Here is a 23,634-nt window from a genome sequence, read left to right as displayed (position 1 = left end):
GTTCTGGGTTACAAAAAGAGATCGATCATTTGTAGCAGCAGACTATTCGTAAGATGCAGGCCACTATTAAAGAGAAGAATAAAATTTTGGTAGTTCGAGAAATCAATAATTTCACTTTGGAGAGTGAGAATGCACACCTTAGAAAACAACTTGAAAAGTTCAACAAAAAATTACAATATTTGAAAGACACGCCATTGGGTGCTAGATTACGCAAGAGACAGTTCAAACCATTGGAAGAACTCAATGTTGGAGGTGGCCAATGGAAGCGTCGTGTAAAAGCTTGCAAGTATTGGGATCTATAATTTCTTTGAGCACTCACTTTTCATTTTCATCTTTAGTTCCTTTTTTGGAGATGGGGGATTGGGTGTGGGGGTGGTATAGTTAGATGAATGATGGACTGAAATAGCTATCGTTGTTGCTTCAGGATGGTCACAGATGTTGTGGGTCCAAAAGAGTAAGGTTCTGATATATTTGGCAAAGTTCTGACAAAAGACATCGTGGAGTCAGCAATACATCATCCTAAGTTTGCAAGACTTCGATCAGACATAGCAAAGCAATCCTTGTTGCAGAAGGTGAGTGAAGCATTCACTCCTGTAGATGCACAAGGTATATGTGACATGGCTGGCATAAGCACAAAGTCTTACAGGATGTTGTTTAATAAAGTTAAAGAAGGTTTCAATTCTAAGCTTGGGAAAAAAAACAGTAATTCCCATTCCAAAACCATTTCACGTGAACAAAGCTCGAAATATTCTCAACTTGGGAATGGTCGAACTTGTTGGAGAGCCTTGTCACGTGTCTAGTACATTGACAGTGACTAAAAAGAGCAGGGAATAGAAAATCATAGAGCTTACAGAGTTCAACATTTTTATTATGGATGTTCGGAAATTACAAATGGCTATGGTGAAATTTTATGACATCAGTGTACATGAGTGCAATGGAAGGCTGAAATTTGTTTTAAAACTTGATGAGAGTGAGGTGATCAAAGGACAGAAGCTGGAAAGGGTTAGCTTGACTTTAATGAATAGAGCTTTGGATGCAAGTATCAGTAATGCTGATTGAGAGGCACTTTAGTGTACAATTTGAAAATGAGATTTGGTGGCTGGCTGCATTTGAGGTGACGTGCTATCCATTTTTGAAAAAAGTATATTATGTTGCTATCCATTACATGTTGTAGACAATTTAACTGGCCTCTTGTTAACAGGTTCCAATAGAGACCCATGTAATTCTAAAGTGGTACTTTAACCAGACTGAGCTTCCTTCCACTATCCAGCAGAGCAGTCGAATGGCGAAAAGCTTTATGTAGAAGGATATGGTGAATATGAGGTTGAATGGCACCTGGCTGCAGATCTTAAAACCTTGAAATGCATGTTTGGTATTTCCCAAGAAGCAATGGCCAAGTATCCTTGCCTATATTGCATGGCCGAACGAGGTGTCTCCAAAGGAGGAAAAGAGAGAGAATGGAAATGCCTAAATGCAATCAGTAATAGGTGTGAAGCCCCAAAGGAGGAAAAGAGAGAGAATGGAAATGCCTAAATGCAATCAGTAATAGGTGTGAAGCCCCAAATCGTGATGCTCCAGGAGTGGATCCTAATTGGGATACAATTCTTGCTATCCCTTTGATCAGAGTTCATATTTGTGTTTTTCATGCGCTGGTTAGAATAATTGAGAAACTAGTTTACATGTACATCGAATTTGCATGGATTATGAAACCAACATTAGAGAGTGAAAGAACTATTAAAAAATAGAGCAAGTGCTTTCAGATGCAAGTTTACATTGTGGTCAAGTGAAGATTGAGAAGGACTTGAGAAGATCAGGGAAGACATGAAATGTTCCTTAGCAAACCATGTTTTGGAGGTGCAAAAGCCAAAAAGTTCTTATATAATCATACCCAGAGAGGTCACCTGGGTACAGATTTTGAGGTGTGGAGGAAGCTTCATGCAGATGTACCTGATCGAGGCTCTTCAAGACAAGCAAGGGTGGCAAAGGCCAAAGCGTGGTTGGCACTTGATCGCCTAGCACCTTTGTTGCAAAAATCAAGGTTTGAAGATGGGGATGCTGAGAAATTTGAGGCAATTGTGACAGAGTTCTACACTAGCTATGAAAAGGCATGGGGTGCAACAAACTTGACACAGTACATGGTTATTACTTGAATACCTACAGCTTTGAGTTTTTATTGTTGTTCAAAATATATTGTATGATACTAAATGTCTTGTTGTTGTTGTTGAGCATTTGTAGCACATTTTGCATGCACATGGACTCTTTTTTGCAGAAGAGTGTGGAAGCCTTGGGATTTGGTCTACCCAAGGCATGGAAAGATCTCATTGGCAAGCACGTTGTGCCTATCAAAGGGCCACTCAACATGGAGGAGGAGTGAAGAAAAGTAATCCCATGAAGCAACTATGTCAGTGGTGGTATAGGCGGATTCAAGTGAGGGCTCGTGTGAAGATCAAACAGTCTAAATCAGCTGTGTCATGTGCAATAAGAGAGATGCAAGTTGAACGGAGACGATCAATATATGTCTCCTCACACAGGGGAGGTAGAATCATGCTAAATGGCTAAGACAATGACAAAGATAGGGCAGAGTGTGGAAGAAAATTGATCATTGAAATACATATTATAAAACAATGATGTAACTTTAAAAGATTTTAAAAGAACAAGAGCTTTCATCTATGTCCCATATACATTTCATAGTTTTTAATGGTAAGCAAGAAGAGTATCGAGAAATTTGAAGAAACTTCTTAACAATCTAAATCTATTGTTGTAGAGTAGAGACATCCCCCAACCGAGCCCTTTTTAATGAAGTTTCTACATCTTCTTCATCCTCTATCAATGGCACAATAGGGATCATTGGCCTTGCTATTCTAAGAAGGTGCTTCTTCCCGCAATCACTCAACAGATTAGGATCCATAAGCAGCATATGTTAAATAATATTTACATCTCAATGAATATACTCTTGGTCCCTCCCCAAAAATTCGAACAGCTGCTTGCCGCTCCAGAAGTATTGCCTTGTTTGCATTCAGCCTTAAGTGATAGCCACCTAAATACCTGGATAGAGTCTTTATCGCCATCAGAGGAAAACTTGCATTGTCCTTGGAGAAGCTAGCGTGAAATATCACAATTTGAGGGAGTTTTAGGCGATGTATATATGTTCCTAGTGTCGAATCGTGGCCCAATCCTGCCATATGCTTGCCTGAAGCATGTTTGAGGAATGTGTCTTCATATATTTCCAACTAAAAAAATAAAGGAGCATTAGCCCAAAAACAACATCACCAAACAATTTAGGACAAAGTTGATAAAGCCAAATCCGCAACAAAAGTACGAAAACACAACAAAAGAAAATAACCTCTTGGTTCTCATATGCTTCAAGCAAGGCGTCTTGCCATAAATTAGTGCTCGAACTAGGAACGGTTTCCGCTGTCTTACTTGGCACATCCCTAAACTCTCCCATGTTGGTAATATTCAGTATTTCCCTTGCTTCTTGTAGCTCTTCCTTTGTGGCATCTTTTCCTTCATATTTAAGGGCATCAGCATAGATCATCTTTAGTGTTGCTGCAGCAGCAAATAGGAACTCGGTGTCTTTCACATGGCTATCCACTAGTAAGTACTTATCTATCCCATCATCATCTACAAAATTGTCATCAACCTCCAGATTTTGGGCTATGAAAGCTATGCAATGGTCCTCCCTTAAGTTAAATACATGTGTTGTATGTCTGTCAGCAATATATACTCTGAATCTCCTACTTGGTAGGAGGGGAGCAATGGAACGGGGGAGAACTCATCTAATTCAATCACAAGTTGGCCTATGTTAGTGTCTTGTTCTCTCACTGCCTCAATATCAACCGCCGCATTGAGCTTCCTCTCTTCTTCAACATTGAACTCCTAAATCACATGAGGAGTGTCCTCCTCTTCAGCAACATCCTCAACGATGGGACTAGCCTGACCAGAAACCGTGTCTTCACTTTCATTTATCGCATGCGGCTCTATACATTCTTCATCTGTTAATTGCACGTTCATGTGTGCAAGAAGCATAAGAAGGCATAAGAGTATTCCATCAAGCGGCATTTTCTTTTATGAAAAGGGCATGGCAAAGCTCTCTTCTTATCACATGGTACCTTGTGCCAATCCCTGCTTAACCTTTGCTTCTTCTCTGGCGACACCTTGAGATTAAAATGAATGTGGTTTTTCCCATCAATCATCACTGTATCTTCATTTGTGAGCCCATCAAACTCTTGCTTTGCCTCTTCAAAGTATTCGGGATGGCTAGAAAGTGTATCCTCCAGAGAAAAATCGTAATTGAACATTAACGAAATCGAAGGGTGCAAATAATGACGTCCACATTTGTAGAGGAAGTCATACAACAGAGTTGCAGGTGTTTCTTTAATCTCTTCATCCACATCAAAACTCGACTTGAACTTGCGCCATGGCTAAATTCAAGGGTGTAGATAAGACATGGAAATTATTAGTTCAAGCAATCAAGAGACAGTCGGTCTTAAACACCAAACTGTGTGGTGAATGGATTCAACATAACGCAAGAGGAGATGCCAGAGGAAGCCATGTATTCCTCCTCGCATTGTAGTGAATCTGTTTTCTCTAATGCAAATAAAATTGCAGCTTTGTCAAGGACCTCTTCTCGCATTATGGTGAATCGATTCACCATAATGCGAGGAGGAATATTGTGCTTCCTATGGGACCTTCGCTCGCGTTATGGTGAATTGATTCACTGCTACATGAGGACTTTTTCATCCTTTGGTGCCACCTCTCACGTTATGTGGTGAATTACAAATAAAGATACTTCTCAAGTACCCATACTGAGAGAGGAGTGCCAAACGAATTAAAATAGTCTTCCTCGCATTGTGGTGAGTCAATTCACCATAATGCGAGGAGTCATAGGTTTTCAATTCACCATAATGTTTCTATCATGAAAAAACAAAGCAAGGAGTTCTGCAAGAATGAAACCAAAAGAACGAAATAACTAAAGAAGAAGGAAGCACAAAAGAGATAAAAATACCAGGAAAACGAATCGTATACAAACGTCGCAGGAGATGGAGATGAAGGAGGTTGTCGTTATCTTTGATGGAGATGAAGGAGGTTGGAGGTTTGTCTTTGTCGTTTGATACAAGACGATGAAGGAGGATGATTGATGAAGGAGGGTTGGAGGAGATAGTCGTTGATGGAGATGAAGGCCGTTTGCTGGGGAGATAAATGAGAATATGACCGGATGGGTATCCAAGAGAGGTAATTAAAAACCAATTTTAATGCTATGCGACACGTCAGCGCCGCGTTTTCACCCGCCATTCCATGAATGCCACATGGCAGCCCGCCATGTACCTAACATGTGTACACGCTATAAAGACTAATCAAAGCAAGAGAGGCAATTAAAAACGGTTTTTAATGTTATGCAACACGTCAGCATTGCCTTTTCACCCGCCATTCCAAGAATGCCATGTGGCAGCCCGCCATGTACCTAGCACGTGTGTTTGCTCTAAAGACTAATCAAAGCCGTTAATCACGCCACCTTTTCATCGTCTTATCGATTTCGCCTTGTCCATCCTCCTGTTTGCCTCCTTCCAACTTCTGACTACCCCCACCACTACTGAACCGATATTCCACCTCCTACACGACAGTCTCCATCCATTCCCACGCATGAAATGTGAGTTTTTGTATATTACTTGATTGTTTTGTGAGTTTTTTGTATATTCCTTGATTGTTTTGTTTTTTCTTTGAATGTTTGCCCTCTACCATTGAATCTTGCTTTATGGTGATTCAATTCACCTTAAAGCAGACGACGGGCCATTAGAATCTCAATACGGCTCCATGTGTTATGGTGAATCGAATCACCAAAAAGCTACATGGAATGGTAAGAGATTCGCGACGATAATCCTCCTCCCATTGTAGTAAATCGATTCACTATAATGTGAGGAGGATTGTTTTACTTTGGCTGGCCCTTAGTCTCGCGTTATGGTGAATCAATTCACTATAACACAAGATCAAAGGGCAAAGGATTCACGATAATCCACCTCGCATTGGTGTCAATTAATTCACCATATTGCGAGGAGGATTATTGTGCTTTCAATGGTCCTTCATCTCGCGTTATGATGAATGGATTCAACATAACACGAGGAAGTGCATATTGCTTTCTTGGCCACCCTCTCTCGCGTTATGGTGAATTGTTAATCATGTACTACTGAATAGCTAAGTTTTCTACACTTGCTTGCATTTTCAGATGGCTCGTGTAAGGCATACAGCTAGACCCAAGGACAATGTAGGTCCCTCATCTAGTGGGAAGAAGATGGGCACTCTGAATGCCTCAAGATCGAGGAAATCAAGCAGTCCTTCCCGATTATCCAAACTGCAGCCTAGACAACGGCGTTTCGCAGAGCATTCGTCAATGCTGCGAGAAATCACACGATTTATGAAGCACCCGACTGCTGCTATTCCAAGATTACCTTTCCAGAGGCTTGTCAGGAGAATTTGCGAGCGAAATGGAATTTTGTTTAGGTGGAAGGCATCGGCCCTATTTTGCTTGCAAGAGGCCTCAGAGGATTGGATGATTGAATTTTTTTTGGATAGTTACATTCTTGCGGTCCATGCACACAAGGTCACAATGATGAACAAAGATTTTTTGAGCCTAGTAGCCCTTTGTTTTAGATATGATAAGTTACTTAGGCCAATTATATTTACTGATGCACGAATGGTGCAAATTTTGGATGCCCGTCCCGTTCAAAAAGTGAGAATTGAAGAGGTGACAGAGGGAGTTCCAGAACATGAACATGAACATGAGACTCGGGCAAATTTTCGGACAAGCGCTCAAAGGGAACATCATGTGGCAATTGCAAACAAAAAGAGAAAATGTTCACGCACTCCACGCTATGAATTGGGAGGCGCTTCAATTTTTGTTGCCGAAGTTCTATGTACCCTATCATATTAGAGGGCAAAGATGTTATTTCTCAATTCATGCTGAGGAGATAAACATTTTGTTTGATCCTAGAATTGTAGTCAACGACAAAGTGCTCACATGTGTTTTAAGGTATACTCTTTTCTCTGTCCTCCCATAATTTTTCATTCTTGGCTCTTAAAAGTTTATGCCTTGTAAAGTTTTGTTATTTTGCAATTGCCCGAGGATGTACAGCATCGGGTGTTCCAGATTGATTCGCTAGTGTCAACACTTTTGCTAGTAGAGTCAGTTTCTTACCTTGATGTGCTGAACTAGTTTTGGGAGGTCCAACTGGATGATGCTCCAGTAATTTTTTTGGCATATCATGAAAAGTGAGTTTGTCTCTATATCTCTCTTGCATAATGTTTATACGAATCACCATACACGAGTTATATAGTGCTTCCTCTGGCACGTGCTCTCGCTTCACAGTGAATCGATTCACCACAATGCGAGGAGGCATTTTGTTTTTCATCTGGCTTGAAACTAATAGAAATCTATTTGGATGTGATGCAGTGCCCATTGGAGTCTTGTTCTAGTTGATGTGCAAGATAATGTTATTTACCTTGCAAATTCGACATCTGGAGTCCATAGCAATGTTTTGCTGTAAGTTAAAATCATTATGATACATATTATTGTTTAAGTTAGAAGTCCGGATTGATCAAGATATTGATTGGTCTTTGTTTGAGTTGGTGTCAGGAAACTAATGGCCGCTTATGAGAGCCTGAGCATGGACATCAACACCCTGGAGGAGCGAGCGACCATTCGAAGGGTTAGTGTGCCCAAACAAGATGATGGTTATAGTTGTGGGTGGAGGGTTGCTCTGAATGCATTGTTGCTGCTATACGGAGCATTTTTCAGCTCCCATGCCTTAATTTTTCCTATCTATAATAATGTACACAATGCAACATAATGGTTTTTATACCAAGATTAATGGTGGGATTAAGTCTTAAAATGAACAAAAACGTTGAAAATTATAAATACAGAGAAGGAATCAACCAAAATTAAGAGAAATTGAATTGAACACTTACTTGTATCCATGCAACTCGAGCTTGAAGGGTTGCTCCATGCTCCATTATCAAGGTAAGCAAAATAAACCATAAAATAAGAACAAACAAGACATAAAATTGGGCTATGTTAAAATCAAGTTATGTCGGCTTTGGTGGATTTGCATTCTAATTAGGCTATGTCATACTCCAAATGCAAAGTATAGCAAGGGAGTCCTAGGCAAAGACACTTCCTTGGTAGCGGAACCGACAATGTTCACATGAGAGAACACTCAAGCCTTACAAGATAGGCAAGAGAGGAGAATTCAAGGGTCATAACGGTTTGCAATTTTAAGCTACTCTTAGTAAAGTAACTCTTTCTTATGGAGAGCTAGGGTCCCTAGGGTCCTCCACCTTGTCTCCTTTGTTATCACCACAAAGGGGCCTTACAAATGGGTGGGGAGCAAAGAGAGAGAGAGAGAGAGAGAGAGCTATGGAAATCTCAACCTCTGCTTTGATGCCATGAAGTGAAAGCATGAGAGAGTAGAGAAGAGAAGAGGAAAGGGAGAAGAGAGCATACATCATCACCATCACTCATCCACACAATCCCTAAGCATATATGCAACAAGAAGAAGAGAAGGGGAAAGGAAGAGAGCTATATCATCACTCATCCACACAATCCCTAAGCATATATGCAACAAGAAGAAGAGAAGGGGAAAGGAAGAGAGCTATATCATCACCATCACTCACCCACACAATCCCTAAGTATGCATGTAACAACAAGCAACTTCGATCCCAAGAGTAAGAAGACTTAAACTCTATTGTGAGAGTGGGATTATGTCTTTTCTCATTAGTCAAAATGGGGTTATTCTCGTTCATTTATCTAATGTCTTAAGGGGTCAATAAGATAGCCTAGGTTAATTTCCTAGCCTAAATGTACATCATCAACATTACACAAGTCATAAGCTCAAAGTTTTGACTATCTTCTAGCATTACACAAGTCGTAAGCTTGGAGATTCCCCATAATCATTTTACATGAAGTGCATTGCACGGTATAAAAATATGGCTTGAAGAAGTTTTTACGTGTGGAGTATTATTAGCTAATGTGGTTAAACATATATATATATATATATATATATATATATATATAATGGAGTACAAAAATATGGCTTGAATAAGTTGTCGCACATGGAGTAATGTTAGCCAATGCGGTTAACAAATGTATATATATATCTAATGCATAACATATCTATACATAGCTCTCATGCATAAGATCTCTATACATAGCTCTCATGCACAAGATCTCTATACATAACTCTCATGCACAAGATCTCTATACGTAGTGCTCATGCATAAGATCTCTATACATAGATCTAATGTATAAGATCTCTATATATAGCTCTAATTCACAAGATCTCTATACCTAGCTCTAATCCATAATATCTCTCTGCATAGCTTTAAAGCATTGCATGAGATCTCTATACATAGCTCTCATGCATAAGATCTCTATACAATGTGGTTTAACATATATATATATAATGCATAAGATCTCTATACATAGCTCTCATGCATAAGATCTCTATACATAGCTCTAGTGCACAAAGATCTCTATACCTATCCATGAGGCTATGGAGTTTTGCATCTTCTACTAGGTACTTCCATAGCCTTGGGACAACTCTATTTCTCAAGGGCTTCTCTTGGATATCCAAAATTCTTTTAGGCTCCAAAGCAGCATCTTCTACGGGTAGTACTTCCATAGCCTCTTGGATAACTCTATTCCTCAAGGGCTTCTCTTGGATATCCAAAATTATTTTGGGCTCCAAAGTAGCATCTTCTACTGGGTAGTACTTCCATAGCCTCATTGGATAAATCTATTCATCAAGGGCTTCTCTTGGATATCCAACATTCTTTTAGGCTCTATGGGAAATTTAGCCTGATTGTAAGTACTATAAGTTCATCATTTAAAATATGAGTCTCATCTGGGACATACTTCTTGAATAGACTAACATGACTCTAAGTTCATCTTCTACTGGTGGGTAGTGCTTCCATAGCCTCATGAATAACTCTATTCCACAAGGGCTTCTCTTGGATATCCAAAATTATTTTGGGCACTATGGGAAATTCAGCATGACTGTAAGTAGCTTCCATAGCCTCATGAATAACTCTATTCCACAAGGGCTTCTCTTGGATATCCAAAATTATTTTGGGCACTGTGGGAAATTCAGCATGACTGTAAGTACTATCAGTTCATCATTTAAAATATGAGACTCATTTGGTACATACTTCTTGACATGACTATAATTTCATCATTTAAAATATGATTTTCAAATGGGACATACTTTTTCAATAGACTAACACAAAACACATTGTGGATCTAGAGCTGAGGAGGCAAAAGAAGGTCATAAGCTTGCTCTCCAAATTTCTTGATTACATTATAAGGTCCTTAATATCTATTTGCTAGCTTCTAAAACTTGCCTAGGGCTAGAGAACTCCCTTTGGGTTGGACTCTAAGGAACACCATATCTCCTCCCTCAAAGGATTCGATAAGTATTTTTAAATCAGCTAAATTTTTTTTCGGTTTTGAGCCACTTTTAGGTTTTGATGGATGATTTTCATTTGAATTTTCATTTTATCCATGGTAGCCTCAACTTTGATCAATGAATTGGGGACCAAGATAGTGGTGTAATACATTCTAGTCCATATACAAGGCCTTAAATGTGACATACCTAGGATTTTATGAAAGAAAACATTATAGGCAAATTCAACCAAATGAGTGCAAGTCATCCATTTATGGTATTGTTGACTATAATAGGTTCTAAGCATAACCTTAATTATTTGTTGACTATAATAGGTTCTAAGCATAACCTTAATTATTTGATTCACACTTTAAGTCCGATTTAGGGTGATAGGTGGAGCTCATGTCTTTGAGTTTCTATAAACTCAAATAGTCCAAAATCTAAAAGTGAATTTGGAGACTATGTCATTGACTATTACATGAGGAATTGCATAAAGTCAAACTATTTATGTAAGAAACAATTTGGCTATGTCATCACAGCAATATACTTCTTCTTTTGGAAATAAGGTGAGCTATCTGAGTTAATCTATCAATGATTTCATCATATCCTATTTGAACATTGGGGATCCCTATAAATAGAATCCATGGTAATATACTCCCATTTCACTTGAGGAAGATCTTAGGGTTGGGGGGTTCGAGGTAACTTGATTCTTTATGCCTTGGCTTTTTGACAATTTAGACATTTCTTTATATAATTAAAAATATCTTTTTTCGTGCTAGACTAAAATAAACATTTTGAGGCATAGGTCTTATGGTATCTTGGATGAGCTACCATAGGACTATCATGAGCTTCCATAAGACTGTGCCTTCTAAGTCCTGTACTATCTGGTACACACAATATTTTGTTGAAATAAAGATTCCATTCTACCTAGAGGAATCCTTCTGTCTTTAGTTTCTCTTCCCCTTGTTGAAGTTTTTGAAGAATAGGCCCCAAAAATTGGTTTCTTGTTAGTCCTTCTTAGGTTTGATAAGGAATTAAGTTGGATGACATAGAAATAGGCAAGCAACAAAAGATTTCCTACTAAGAGCATTTGCAGTTACATTTTCTTTCCCTAGTCTAAACTTAATCTCAACATTAGATTCACGTAAAATTTTAACCCATCTTCTTTGCTTCATATTTAGACTCTTTATGTCGGTTAACCAACTAAAAATTATTCCCCGATAAATAAATCTTGAGAGCATGGTCCGCTCCAAATAATTCCAAATCATGGGTTGGATAATTCTTTTCATGGGGCCAAAACTTTCTAGATTCATAGGCCACGAGATGATTTCCCTACATTAAAACTCCACCAATGACTTCACCACATTGGTGTCAACATTTTTAAGCAAGGCAGTCACTTTAGCATAATCCTTAATAGAAATGTGGCACCAACCTATTTATCTTAAGAATCGGGCAGTCACTTTAGCATAATCCTTAATAGAAATGTGGCACCAACCTATTTATCTTAAGAATCCATGAATTTCCCTGACTAATTTTGGAGTTGGCCAATGAATGATAGCTTTGACCCTTTTTGGGTCAGAAGCGATTCCATCCTTAGTCACCACAAATCCCAAGTAAGTAAGCTTATTAGTCAAGAACATGCACACTTACTATTTTGAGCATAAAGCTAATTTTGTCGTAGGGTTTATAGGGCTTTTTGAACGTGGTTATCATCAAAGAAAATACAAATGAAATCATCTCATTGTTCCCAATACACATTTTTTGCCATCCATTTGTTAAAAGTTGATGGAGAATTAGTTAACCCAAATGGAATGACAAGAAACTTATAATGCCCATATCTTGAGTTAAACTCAATCTTAGGTATATCTTTTTCCTTGATCCTTGATCCTTGATCCTTGATCCTAATCTGATAAATATCCTTACTTTAAATCTCTCCTTGAGTAGTGAGCACCATGAAGTTTTTCAAGGACTTTGTGGTATAGGGTATTTATTCTTGATGGTGTACATTGATTAAGGCCCCTAAAATCTACACACAGCCCATGGTGATACACTAGGCTTTATAAATCCCTAGTCTAAGAGCTGCTTTAGTTAACCTTGAGTTCTATTTCTTCTAGCACATACATTTTATAGGCTCTCTTTGCCACTAGACTAGCATTTGATTCAAGCCTAATCTCATGGTCTACTTCTTGTATAGGTGGTAGTTAAATAAGCTCATCTGGAAACACATCGATCCGGTTTATGATCCTCTATGAGTGAGATTCGTGTTTGAGTAAATGCTTAACCCTTTCTAAGACCCTTGATTAGGCTAGAAATATTTACTATCTATAAAGGAGAGAGAGCTTGTTTCTAGGGGAGTAGAACCTTGGTAGATGAATCATTTGTAAAAGTTATGATTCGCTACACAAGCTACTAACCTACTTTGCTATAAGCCAATCCATTCCCAAGATTCCATCGTAAACCCAAGAGGTATTACTCTAAATTCTTGAGAAATTTTCCCTCTAGTAAGGGTGAGTTTAAGATTACTAGTTTTATCAATTAGGTATTCTATTCTCTGCCATTAGCTAACTTCACTTTAAGTTCACGAGAAAATTTTATCGTTTTAAGATTGAACCTTTTTATACATGAAAAAAGAAATGAAATGGGTACTTTTGAAATCGATGAGAAGGGTGAATGGGGTACCTTGATATGATCCTTTAGCTTCAACCATGATAAGATCCCTCAGCTTGAATGGGGTACCTTGATAAGATCCCTCAGCTTCAACCATGGAACTTTGCTTGTTTTGTCATGTGGCTTCAATAGTGGCATAAATATGACCTTGGTCACCTTCTTCTTCATCCATGAGGGTAATTACATGGGTAGCATTGGCAACTGTGGCTTGGGTCTATTCATTGAACTTAAATTCCTATCAAAGTTGGGTCTCATACTAGCATTAGTGGAGATGTCTGGTACCTTTTCCCCACACTTAGAATCCATATGCCCATTCTTAAAACTTTTAAAACATCTCCCTTTAGATAGATCTCTTTCTCTAAGCTCTAGATCTAAATAAGATCCCTCAATCATCCTAGACTTCTCTTCTTGGTGAATGGTTCTCAAGGCTTCTTGCTCCAAAGGGCCGATTTATTGCGACCTTGGTCTCCAGCACTAGAATGGGAATATCTCTTCTTGCCTTTAAAAGGGGTTATCTAGAGGGGGTTGACTTGGCCGAAGATTCCAGATGAGAGCATCCCTCATATATGTCGGCCTCCAAAATTGCAGCTTACTTGATAGAGGAGGTTCTAAACCAAGTATGAACCTACCCAGAAGTTGTTCCTTTGACATGTTAGGAGTATACTTAGATAGACATATGAAATCTTCATAATAAACTTTCTCTCGAAAGTTCCTCTAGGTATAAGAAAAGAAATGATTCAATTTTTTATGGCAATGGATTGGGAGGAGGTAACGACTCTTTAGCATGTCCTTATCTGATCCAATGAGAGGTCACCCTTCATTCAAACCCTAGGTTTGACAAGATAACTTCTACCAATTTTTGGGTGGTCCCTCAAGCTTAAGATGAGCCATGATAGCTTTTTGGGTACGATTATATTGTGAGATTAAAATACTCCTCCATTGATGCTATCCATTTTTAAAGCTTTCCCTAGCATAATGTCTAGGAAGGGTTCTAGATGGAGAAGATCTCTCAAGTCATTATCCAAAGCTATATTTCACTATCTTGTGGGGGGGACATGGCACCTCATTCAGAGGTGGCATGATTCTAAATGTTAATTCAAGGAAATATTCGTAGACTTATTCAGTCCGCTTTTTTTGGTGAGTTACAATCTCTAAGTATTTATTTTTCCCAATTAAAAAGAAAACACTATGGTTATTATTATAGGGGTTATAAACTTATTATTTCTAGGGGTATAACTTATCATTCTTATATACAAAGAGGTCAACCTCGAACTCCTACATACTATACCATGAGACCTCATCAAAATTGGGTATGCAAAGGAATAATAAATCTTGCCTACAAACATGGGATAGAAGGCTATCAAGTTTCTGATGGAATTCTCATCACATAGACTATCATCATCAACAACTGCATAACATGTAACTACAATATTACTGATTTCAATCTTTTGGCTTAAAGCTAGATTAGTGGACCATAAAGGTGCATGTCCAAAAGAAACATGGACTACAAGTTGAAGCATCTCGAAGCCAAGTTCTGTGCCACATCTTAGCTACCATCTCACTCTAGACCTCAAAGAAAATCAGATATCAAATGATTATGGGATCATGCTGCTTGATGGCTACCATCTCACTCTAGACATTAAAAAAATGAGATATCAAATGGTTACGGGATCATGCACATCTGGCCAAGGGTGAACCATATATGCACCAGAGGCTATAGACAAAATAGCTACATAAAATCACAAGAACTTAACATCTCACTCAACGACGTCCATCTCTCTCTCTCTCTCTCTCTCTCTCTCTCTCTCTCTCTCTCTCTCTCTCTCTCTCTCTCTCTCTCTCTCAATTATAGTACTCTCTTATCTCTAGGGGAAATCACTATTTTAATAGGGGGACATACCAAGGTTTAATGAAGGTATCTAGAGATAAATCTAGTAAGGGAATTAATGAACTTGCACAATGATGAACACCTTGCCTCAAGTGCAAAAATTACATCAAGATGTTTTTTTGAAGTTTGATGCTTGAAAATTTACATATTTATGAAAAATGTACTTAAAGGACATAAATTAAATTCATCCCTTGTGGGAACAAGTGGTTGGGTGACGAGATGTCATTAGGGTGTTAATTAAGATTAGATCCAAGCTTGAGTCTTATCCCCTATTTTCCCAATGAGATGAAAGTAGTGAATAGTAAATTTAACAAATGCATTCTATTGCTAACCAAAGTTTTAAAATTGACCAAAAGTTTGATATCATTTGATTGAGACCCCCTTGGATTTAGAGGAAGTTCTATCCAAATCCTAAGTGGGGGCACCCAGTTTCCCATGAGCGTAGTCTAAAAAGGGGGGAGCAGGGATGGACATAACATTATCAGCTAGGCTTAGGGACAAATAATGCCTATGTTTCATGTGTGCAACCCATGGAAAAAAAGCTACCCTTTAGAGATGCTAGAGATGACCTGACGAGCTAGATGAGTTCACTCAAGGATACTTTTTTAGAGCGATATGGTTGAGTAGCTATAGAGAGGACTCTTTAAGGGGCCGCAACCCTTGGATTACTTTTTGGAAATGGTATTGGAATTGTAAGCTTGAACAATGTGTGGGAAAAAGTTTGGAACTCTACCACATATGAGTGTTTGGTAACCAGCCCTATAGGTAATCACCGAGGATTATTAGAAAACTTTCTTTTGTGTGTAAGAAAATGGATTGGGAAGGGCTAGTGTCATCCTTTATTTTTTATGGTAGTCCCAATCTCGTCCCCGAGCAATTCAAGAAAGAAGTGGACATTATGTTCCAATTTGAATACAACAGATAGAGCTGATCACAAAACATTGCAGGTCATAAATAGTGATGTGTTTGGTTCGAGGAGGAAACTCATATTTTGTTACCTTCATTAATGATTATAACAAATTCATAGGTATTTTCTCATTTTCAACACTTTGTTGCTATGGTTAAAAATGAAACTCGTTTAAAAATTCAAACTCTCCATTAGATAGGGGCGAATATATGTCCAATGCATTCAAAGATTTTTTGGCACAAAAAGGCACATACAACTCCTTATACACCACAACAAAACAATTTTGCTCTGAGAGATGAAACATGACTCTCATGAAAATGGTTAGGTGCATGGTTAAAGGCCGATAGCTTCCACACAAATTTTGGATGGAAGCAGTTCTTTATGTTACCTATATACTAAGCAATTTTGGATGGAAGCAGTTCTTTATGTTACCTATATACTAAACAACTGCCCCACTAAAGGTTTGAAGACTATCACTCCTTTTACGAGGCTTAGTTTAATTGAAAACCTAAGGTTGAACACATGCATGTGTGCCAGCACAAAGCAAGCTTGATGTGACAAGGCAGTGAAATGCATTTTTATTGATTATGATACTAAAAGTAAAGGTCATCATCTTTACAATCCTCTCATTACAAAGATTATTATCAATAGGGATGCTGTTCTTACAGAGAATTCGGTCTATCTAATGATGAAATTCAATAAGCATACATATGCCGATCCTCCACATATGTTGATAGGTTATTACCTATACCATTTTTTGTTAATTCTTTTAGCAGATTTTGCTTTCTAATTCTTATTTACTGTTCCAAGGAGGGAATGATTAAGGAATTGATGCACCGACTTTAGATCAACTGGGAGATGTAGTAAATGCTGAAAAATGAGCAATTAAAAAAACTAAGGTTATGCCTAGATGGGTTTAATAACCTTGCAAGATAGAAAATTATATGCTCCTTTATAGAGTAGAACCAGATCTGGTGTTCGAACCACTTCTTTAACAAATATTGATGAATTTAGAATTTTTAGTTCTCTACATGATGTAGATGAACCTGAGCGCTTTGAAGAGGCTCAATAAGATCCAAATTAGATAAAGCAATTCAAGATAAAATTCATTGCATTAAAAAAAATGGTACTTGGGATTTAGTGGATCTACCACCACTTGGCAAGAAAGCTATTAGTACTAAGTGGGTTTTCAAAATCAAGTGAGAGATATAGATTTGTTGGTAGATTCAAGGCCAGACTTATTGCAAAAGATTATGCCCAACAAAAAGGGATTGATTATGATGAAACTTTTGTTTTCACTTCCTATATCACCACTATCCGATTTATTCTTGCTTTGGCAGTCCATTATGCATGGAAAGTGTACCAATTAGACATTAAAATAGCATTCTTTTGAAAGGTGACTTATAGGAAGAAGTTTATGTGGGTTAACCAGATGGATTTGCCCAACTTGGTAAAGGACAAAAGATATGCAAGCTTAATAAAGCTTTATATGGTTTAAACCATATGGATTTGCCCAACTTGGTAAAGGACAAAAGATATGCAAGCTTAATAAAGCTTTATATGGTTTAAACCATATAAAGCTTAATAAAGCTTTATATGGTTTAAACCATATAAAGCTTCATAAAGCTTGACATAGATGGATTATCGGGTTGTTGTGACTGAGTCCTTTACGACGACGAATGGTCTGCCACTCACTGTGTGTACCTTCAACATGTGTAGATTGATCTTTATAGTTTGATCCTTTCTTTGAATGTATACGTGGTCGGTATCCCAATTGTGGATCATCTTTGATTCTCGTCCAAGGATGTAATCATATGAAACAAGTTGATGTCTGAAGTTCATCACCACAAAGGTGTGGCAGTAAGTGGTTCCAAGGATCTTTATCTTCAAATCTTTCACTAGACTAATAGGTTTAGCTATGGTTCCATCAGCGAGTTTAAGTAGCAAAGTTGTGTCATCCATGGTAGGTGCTCCCCATTTTTCCTAACATTGTTTTGTAACAATGCTCAGGCATGCTCCCCCATCTAGGATTGTTGTGACCTCCATTAAGGCCATCAAAGGTTATCGACAAAGCTGCATTCAATTTGTCTCCTTCGAAGTACTGTCCAAGCTTATTTACTCGGACTGTGGGGGTGCCAGTTATTTCATGGGGTGGTATAACAAGTTCATCTTTCTCATACTCATCAGAGCTATCTGGCTCTATGGATTCGTGCATGCCTGCCTGAGGTGTCCTTCCATCCAGTCCTTCAGATCTTTCCATAAGCTTGGGCTACCTTAAAGCAAGGTGCCAATAGGGATCTGGATATGAGAGAAAAGGAAGGAAGAGAGACCAGCAATGTCTCTAGGGGTGGAGGTTGTTCCATGAGAAAAGGAAGGAAGAGAGACCAGCAATGTCTCTAGGGGTGGAGGTTGTTCCATGAGGAAGGTTGGTTTGGCTTAATCTTAAGCTACTTTGAGTGTACGAAATGTGGATAGGGATTTCTGTATCCGTTTGTTTAAGGTGGTTATCCCCCAAATCTTTGAGATATTCTACTACCCGGTCTCCCTAGTGGGGGTTAGTTGCTGCTGCAGTGGGTTCTACTGCTTCTCTTAGCCTCTATGGGGGTGACATGTCCGGGAGCTCTCTAAGATATACCTGAACATCTTTTGCAGGTCTCATGTTGGAAACCGACGGACATGGCTCAAGGTAGGCAGTAGGAGGCTCGTCTTCTATTTGGGATTGGAAATCCCTGACCAATGCTTGGGCTGCCACCACTAATCTTTCTTTCTCCTCTACTACGAGGTTAGGATATTCATCAAGCTTTTTTGAGAGTTGGGTAGCGTCAATCGGTTCTCGGGCTTGGGCGACTACGCGTATCAGATCTTCCTCTTTTGACAAAGAGGTTGATGCCTATGTTGTTCTGCCGTCTTTCGAACCACTTTGAATAACTACATGGCAGTCTCCCTTGCCAATCTTTGTGGTTTTCTTCTTTGAGTGTCTAGTCGCTTGTGCTTGCTAAGGGACATTCTTTGAGGATATGATCTTGGCTTATCCTTGGTCTTACGAGGTATATGCTTCTATTGTAGCATGAGTTGCAGCTCGTTGTCAGTTTTGTAGTTAGGTCACAGCGTTGAGAGGGACCGCACGGATAAAGCCATCTCTCACACTTAACAAGTTAATGCTGGTGCTTGGATTAGCTTCACAAGCCTTCCCCGTTGTTCCAGGTCTTAGTGAACAATCTTTATACATATGGTTAATTCCACACCCTACACAGAAGGGGGTTAATGTGGGAGCACCTATAGAGGTACTTGCCATCCCTTTCTTGTCCCCCTCAGGACACTCAACCACTTGGTGAGGTCCTATGCAATTATAGCACTGCATAGGTGGTCATTTTGCCATCATAGTCTCTAACCTGCGGCATTGGGGCTGATAAGTACACTGGGTACATTTGGTCTCCCTCCATAACATAGGGACTAAATAATTTGTGAGGGCAGGCTTGTTGGCTCCAGGGTTTCATAGGTAAGAACTTTTGGAATTTCCCCCTTGTCCCCTTTTTCGAAGATCTCTGTCCGGGTTAGTTGATAAACTGGTGTGATTCTTGGTAATGGGGGTTGAGGTTGTGGGAGATTCCTCTTTGGGCCACTTCTTGACCTGGTTGAGGTGAATTATGATGATGAGCAGGTGTTGGCAAAGCCAGCGGTTGCCTTGGATTGGCTGGCAAGGCCTGAGATAGAGCACGAGCTAGAGCAGCTGATAGCAGTTTGTAACTTCATGATTATCCCATCTTTAACAATATGTGTAATAGAGGTTAGGACGGGGTCTTAGATGTGGACACTTCATGCTGGTATGGTTAGCTCAAAATGATCAAGCACCATATAAGCTCCCTCTTTGGTAGAGAGGTTGGCTAACCCGATTCCAACCTTGGCAGGTTCTCCAATGTTGGGTCATTTGCTGCATTAATGTAGCTGCCAACTCTCAACATGTTGTCCGCTTGTGGATTCTTTGCTTTTTTCATTATATTTTGTACTGGTGGTCTCGGAAGAGACTTCAGATGTGCCCTCATGAAGTTCACGGGAATGTGTTCCCTTGAAATTGTCTTCAAAGTCTATAGCACTCCTACAACATTGCTCGAAGGAGATATGGGCCATGGAATATAATGAATTGTGCAAGGGTACGCCATCCAGACCTTCCAGGAATCTCCCTATTATTCTTTCATCAAAAAACTTGTCTCTGGCACACTCAACGAGAATGGAGATATCTAACTCTATTGATATAATCTCGGATGGTTTCACCGTCCCTTTCTCTAACATTGTGTAACTACTCCACTGGACTCAATCTAATATCCTACCTTGAAAGCCTCTTTCAAGTTTTCAAAGGTGGCCTTATTCTCAACTTTCAAGGACCTAAACCATTGGCTTGCTTTACCATCGCCGAAGGCACTCACCTTACCTTGATCTTCCACGTGGCCAAAGGCTTCGCAAATTTGATTAAACATCTGCAAATGTGGGATGGGATCTCGAGTCCCATCAAACTTAGTGATAAGCTTTGAGATGTTCACTGGCTTGTTCCGCTCTAATCTTGGTGTAGGTGCAGGTTACATTGGTGTTGGGAGCGTGATACCCACAGCCACCCCCTCCCTATTTCCATGGCTAATCTTAGCATTTCTGAGGTCAGACCTACCATGGCTGGAGCGGGTGTAGGGTGAAGGTCCTGGGTGGACCCTTTCTCTTTGGTACGACATTTCTGGTCCTTGAGATGATGGACCTGGCCCTAGGTTTTGTACATATCTTTGGGCCATGTGAGAATCAGCCACTCTTAAAACAGGCATGGCTCTCTAGACTGGTGGTTCAGGCTGGGTCTGTTGGCTTTCGCTCTGCCCTACTTTCGCTCCAGGATCTAGAGACGGCGTGGGCTCACTTTCTTATGGATGGTCCATACCTCTCACCCTAGGTTGTGGTTCTTCCAACTATGTGTTACCTAGGATAAAATTGCAGAGCCTCGAAGCAAGGCTTCTTTGTGAATGTGTGGGAGAGGTAGGAGCTTGCTCTTGGACATGTGGTATGTCCATGCACTGAGGTTCAGGCTCTCCTACCTTGAGGTTAGGAGTTTCTAATCCCATACTACTCTTTTCTCATAATCAATTAATTATGCATAATTATAAAAAAAATTATTTCTCATGAATATGATGAAAATCATTCTTTTTGCATAGAATTTCCAATCCTAGAATATGCAAGGAAGTCCTCTTTTAGCATTATGCATAAAAATAAGATATGTAATATTTTCTAAAAATTTTACTATAGCTTCGCTGCTATTACTGATAATTCTTAATTTTTTTCTAAAGAATAAAATCTTGTAATGAAAATATGATAGTAGTTCCTCTTTTATGCTTAAAATCAAACTATGAATTTAAATCATAATTTTAACCATAATCATAAACTTAATTATGATTATCCCACTAGGTTAAGCTAATTCCATTATTTCTCTTTTTCCAAATTGATAGGATAATCTATTTCTCATTTAGAATCAATCAAAGTAGTTTTTAACTACTTATAAATAATCTAAAAGAAATAACCATTATTTTGTTAATACAAAATCATAAAAATATCATTTTCTTAATCTCTAGCTTATCAAGCCTAGAGTTTAGCTTTGAATTAAGAGCTTATCATTGAGAAGCATCCTTTTTCAAGGGATTTAACCATAAAGATGGCTATTCTTTTAGAGAGAGAGAGATTTACTTAAAGAAAGCATTACAAATAAGCATAAAGATTAACTTTCTCTTAATCAAGCATTAAGACTTTAAGGGAAAGCTTGATTTGAACTAAAACTTTCATTTAGAAAGCTTCTCAAGCTTGAGAGGGGTTGAGAAGAAGAAAGTTAGTGAGATAAATTAAAAAAACCATAAAATTTATTTTTACCTCCAAGTTTGGCTTGATTCTCTAATTGCACTGAAGCCCCCGACCAATCAATTGGTCCACCAAGATGAGAAGAGCAGCTGATGCAAGAGTTGTTGTAGAGAGAGAGAGAGAGCTCCAAGCTCCCAAGAGAGAAGAGCAGCTCTGCAAGAGTTGTTGTAGAGAGAGAGAGAGCTCCAAGCTCCCAAGAGAGAAGAGCAGCTCTGCAAGAGTTGTTGTAGAGAGAGAGAGAGAGCTCCAAGCTCCCAAGAGAGAGGAAAAGTTAAAGGATAATAGAAAATATGATTATTTTAATATAATACTGGCATAATATAGCTCCAATATTCAATTACAAATGACTAAGGGTCTATTTATAGGTGAGGGAGGCCACTAACTAATTCCAACTGGGTTCTAGAATTTTCGAGGTTCAGTTTGACTCAATTTAGATAAGATTTGGACCAGATTGGCTCCCTTTTTTATTTGGTTTAATTCTAGGAGAGAGGAGAGATAAAAATATCACATTTTTTTGAATTAAAAACCCTTCCACATATATGAAAGAGGCACCTACCTCAAGAGTCCCCCTTTCCTTACCAAGGTGTCAAAAATGCATCATTATTTCAAAAATATCTCATTTTTTTAGTAATATCTTATAATTTTTAACTAATAAACCTTGTACTCAGTCAACTCTTCATCTTATGTGAGCATTTACTCATTTTTGGGTATTTTCTTTTATTCTTTTGGATTTATCTCATCCCAACACTTGGATTAATCTAATTGGCCCATTAGAACCTTAATTGGACCATAATCCAAAAAATTCTGAAAATGTAGACCCTTAGGCTAAGGTCCCTTATGCCATTTTCAATTAATTTCTAATGCACATTGGAAAGTTCATTTTGAACTTCTGTTTCAGGGGAATCCATTTTAGACACTAGGAGGATTTTTATATGTAAAGATATCTCAATTTTGGATTATCTCTCTCTAGATATTTTCTCTCTCTAGGCCAAAATAGGGTAGAACAAGATCTTTCTTCTATTTCAGAGAGGGAAATAATTACAAGAGCAGAAGGGGAGGTTCTTACTTTACACCTCAAAAGCTAGAGGGAGGCATCTTACAATGTGGGCATCGATCGACCAATGATGTGGGTGTTGGAAGGATATGTATTTCAAGTCCGTACTATTTACTTGGTAGTGTTTTTCGTCTTAACTCCTTAAAGTGATTGCTCTACCATGTGCACACATACACAGCTGTGCACATACATAATAAAGCATACATTTCACATATACATGCTCACACACCCACAACATACACAAATACACATACATACCTAGGCACATATGTACATACATTCACGTGCTTATTAATATACCGTTTGATACACATACATGCACTCACATTTTCATGGTCCCACTCACATGCAAACATCATGCACACACACAACACACGTATATCATACATACACACTTACCCCCCCTCCTGCAAACCCGATTTCCACTCATACACACATCATACCTATCCACTCATGTATATACACTCCACATCCACATCCACTCACACATATTCCCAAAGACACACTCACACACGCATGTGCGCACATAAAGGTACCCCCACCCACCCACCCACACACACACACACACACACTCACATACACTCTGATATACATGCATACACTCACATTCACACACACTCACATTTACATAATCACCTCACACCGACACTTACACTCGCACATACACATACACTCTGATATACATAAATACACTCACATTCGCACACACTCACATTTACACAATCACGTCACACATTCACTACCACAGACACACACACATATAAGTTATGACTTATATATGCAAAACACACAAATTAGGGGA

The sequence above is a fragment of the Cibotium barometz genome, chromosome 41, assembly GCF_041138505.1.
Source record: "Cibotium barometz isolate CiBa-2024 chromosome 41, ASM4113850v1, whole genome shotgun sequence".
Taxonomy (NCBI): domain Eukaryota; kingdom Viridiplantae; phylum Streptophyta; class Polypodiopsida; order Cyatheales; family Cibotiaceae; genus Cibotium; species Cibotium barometz.
The sequence above is the reverse complement of the archived record's forward strand: the minus strand, read 5'-3'. Positions refer to the sequence as shown.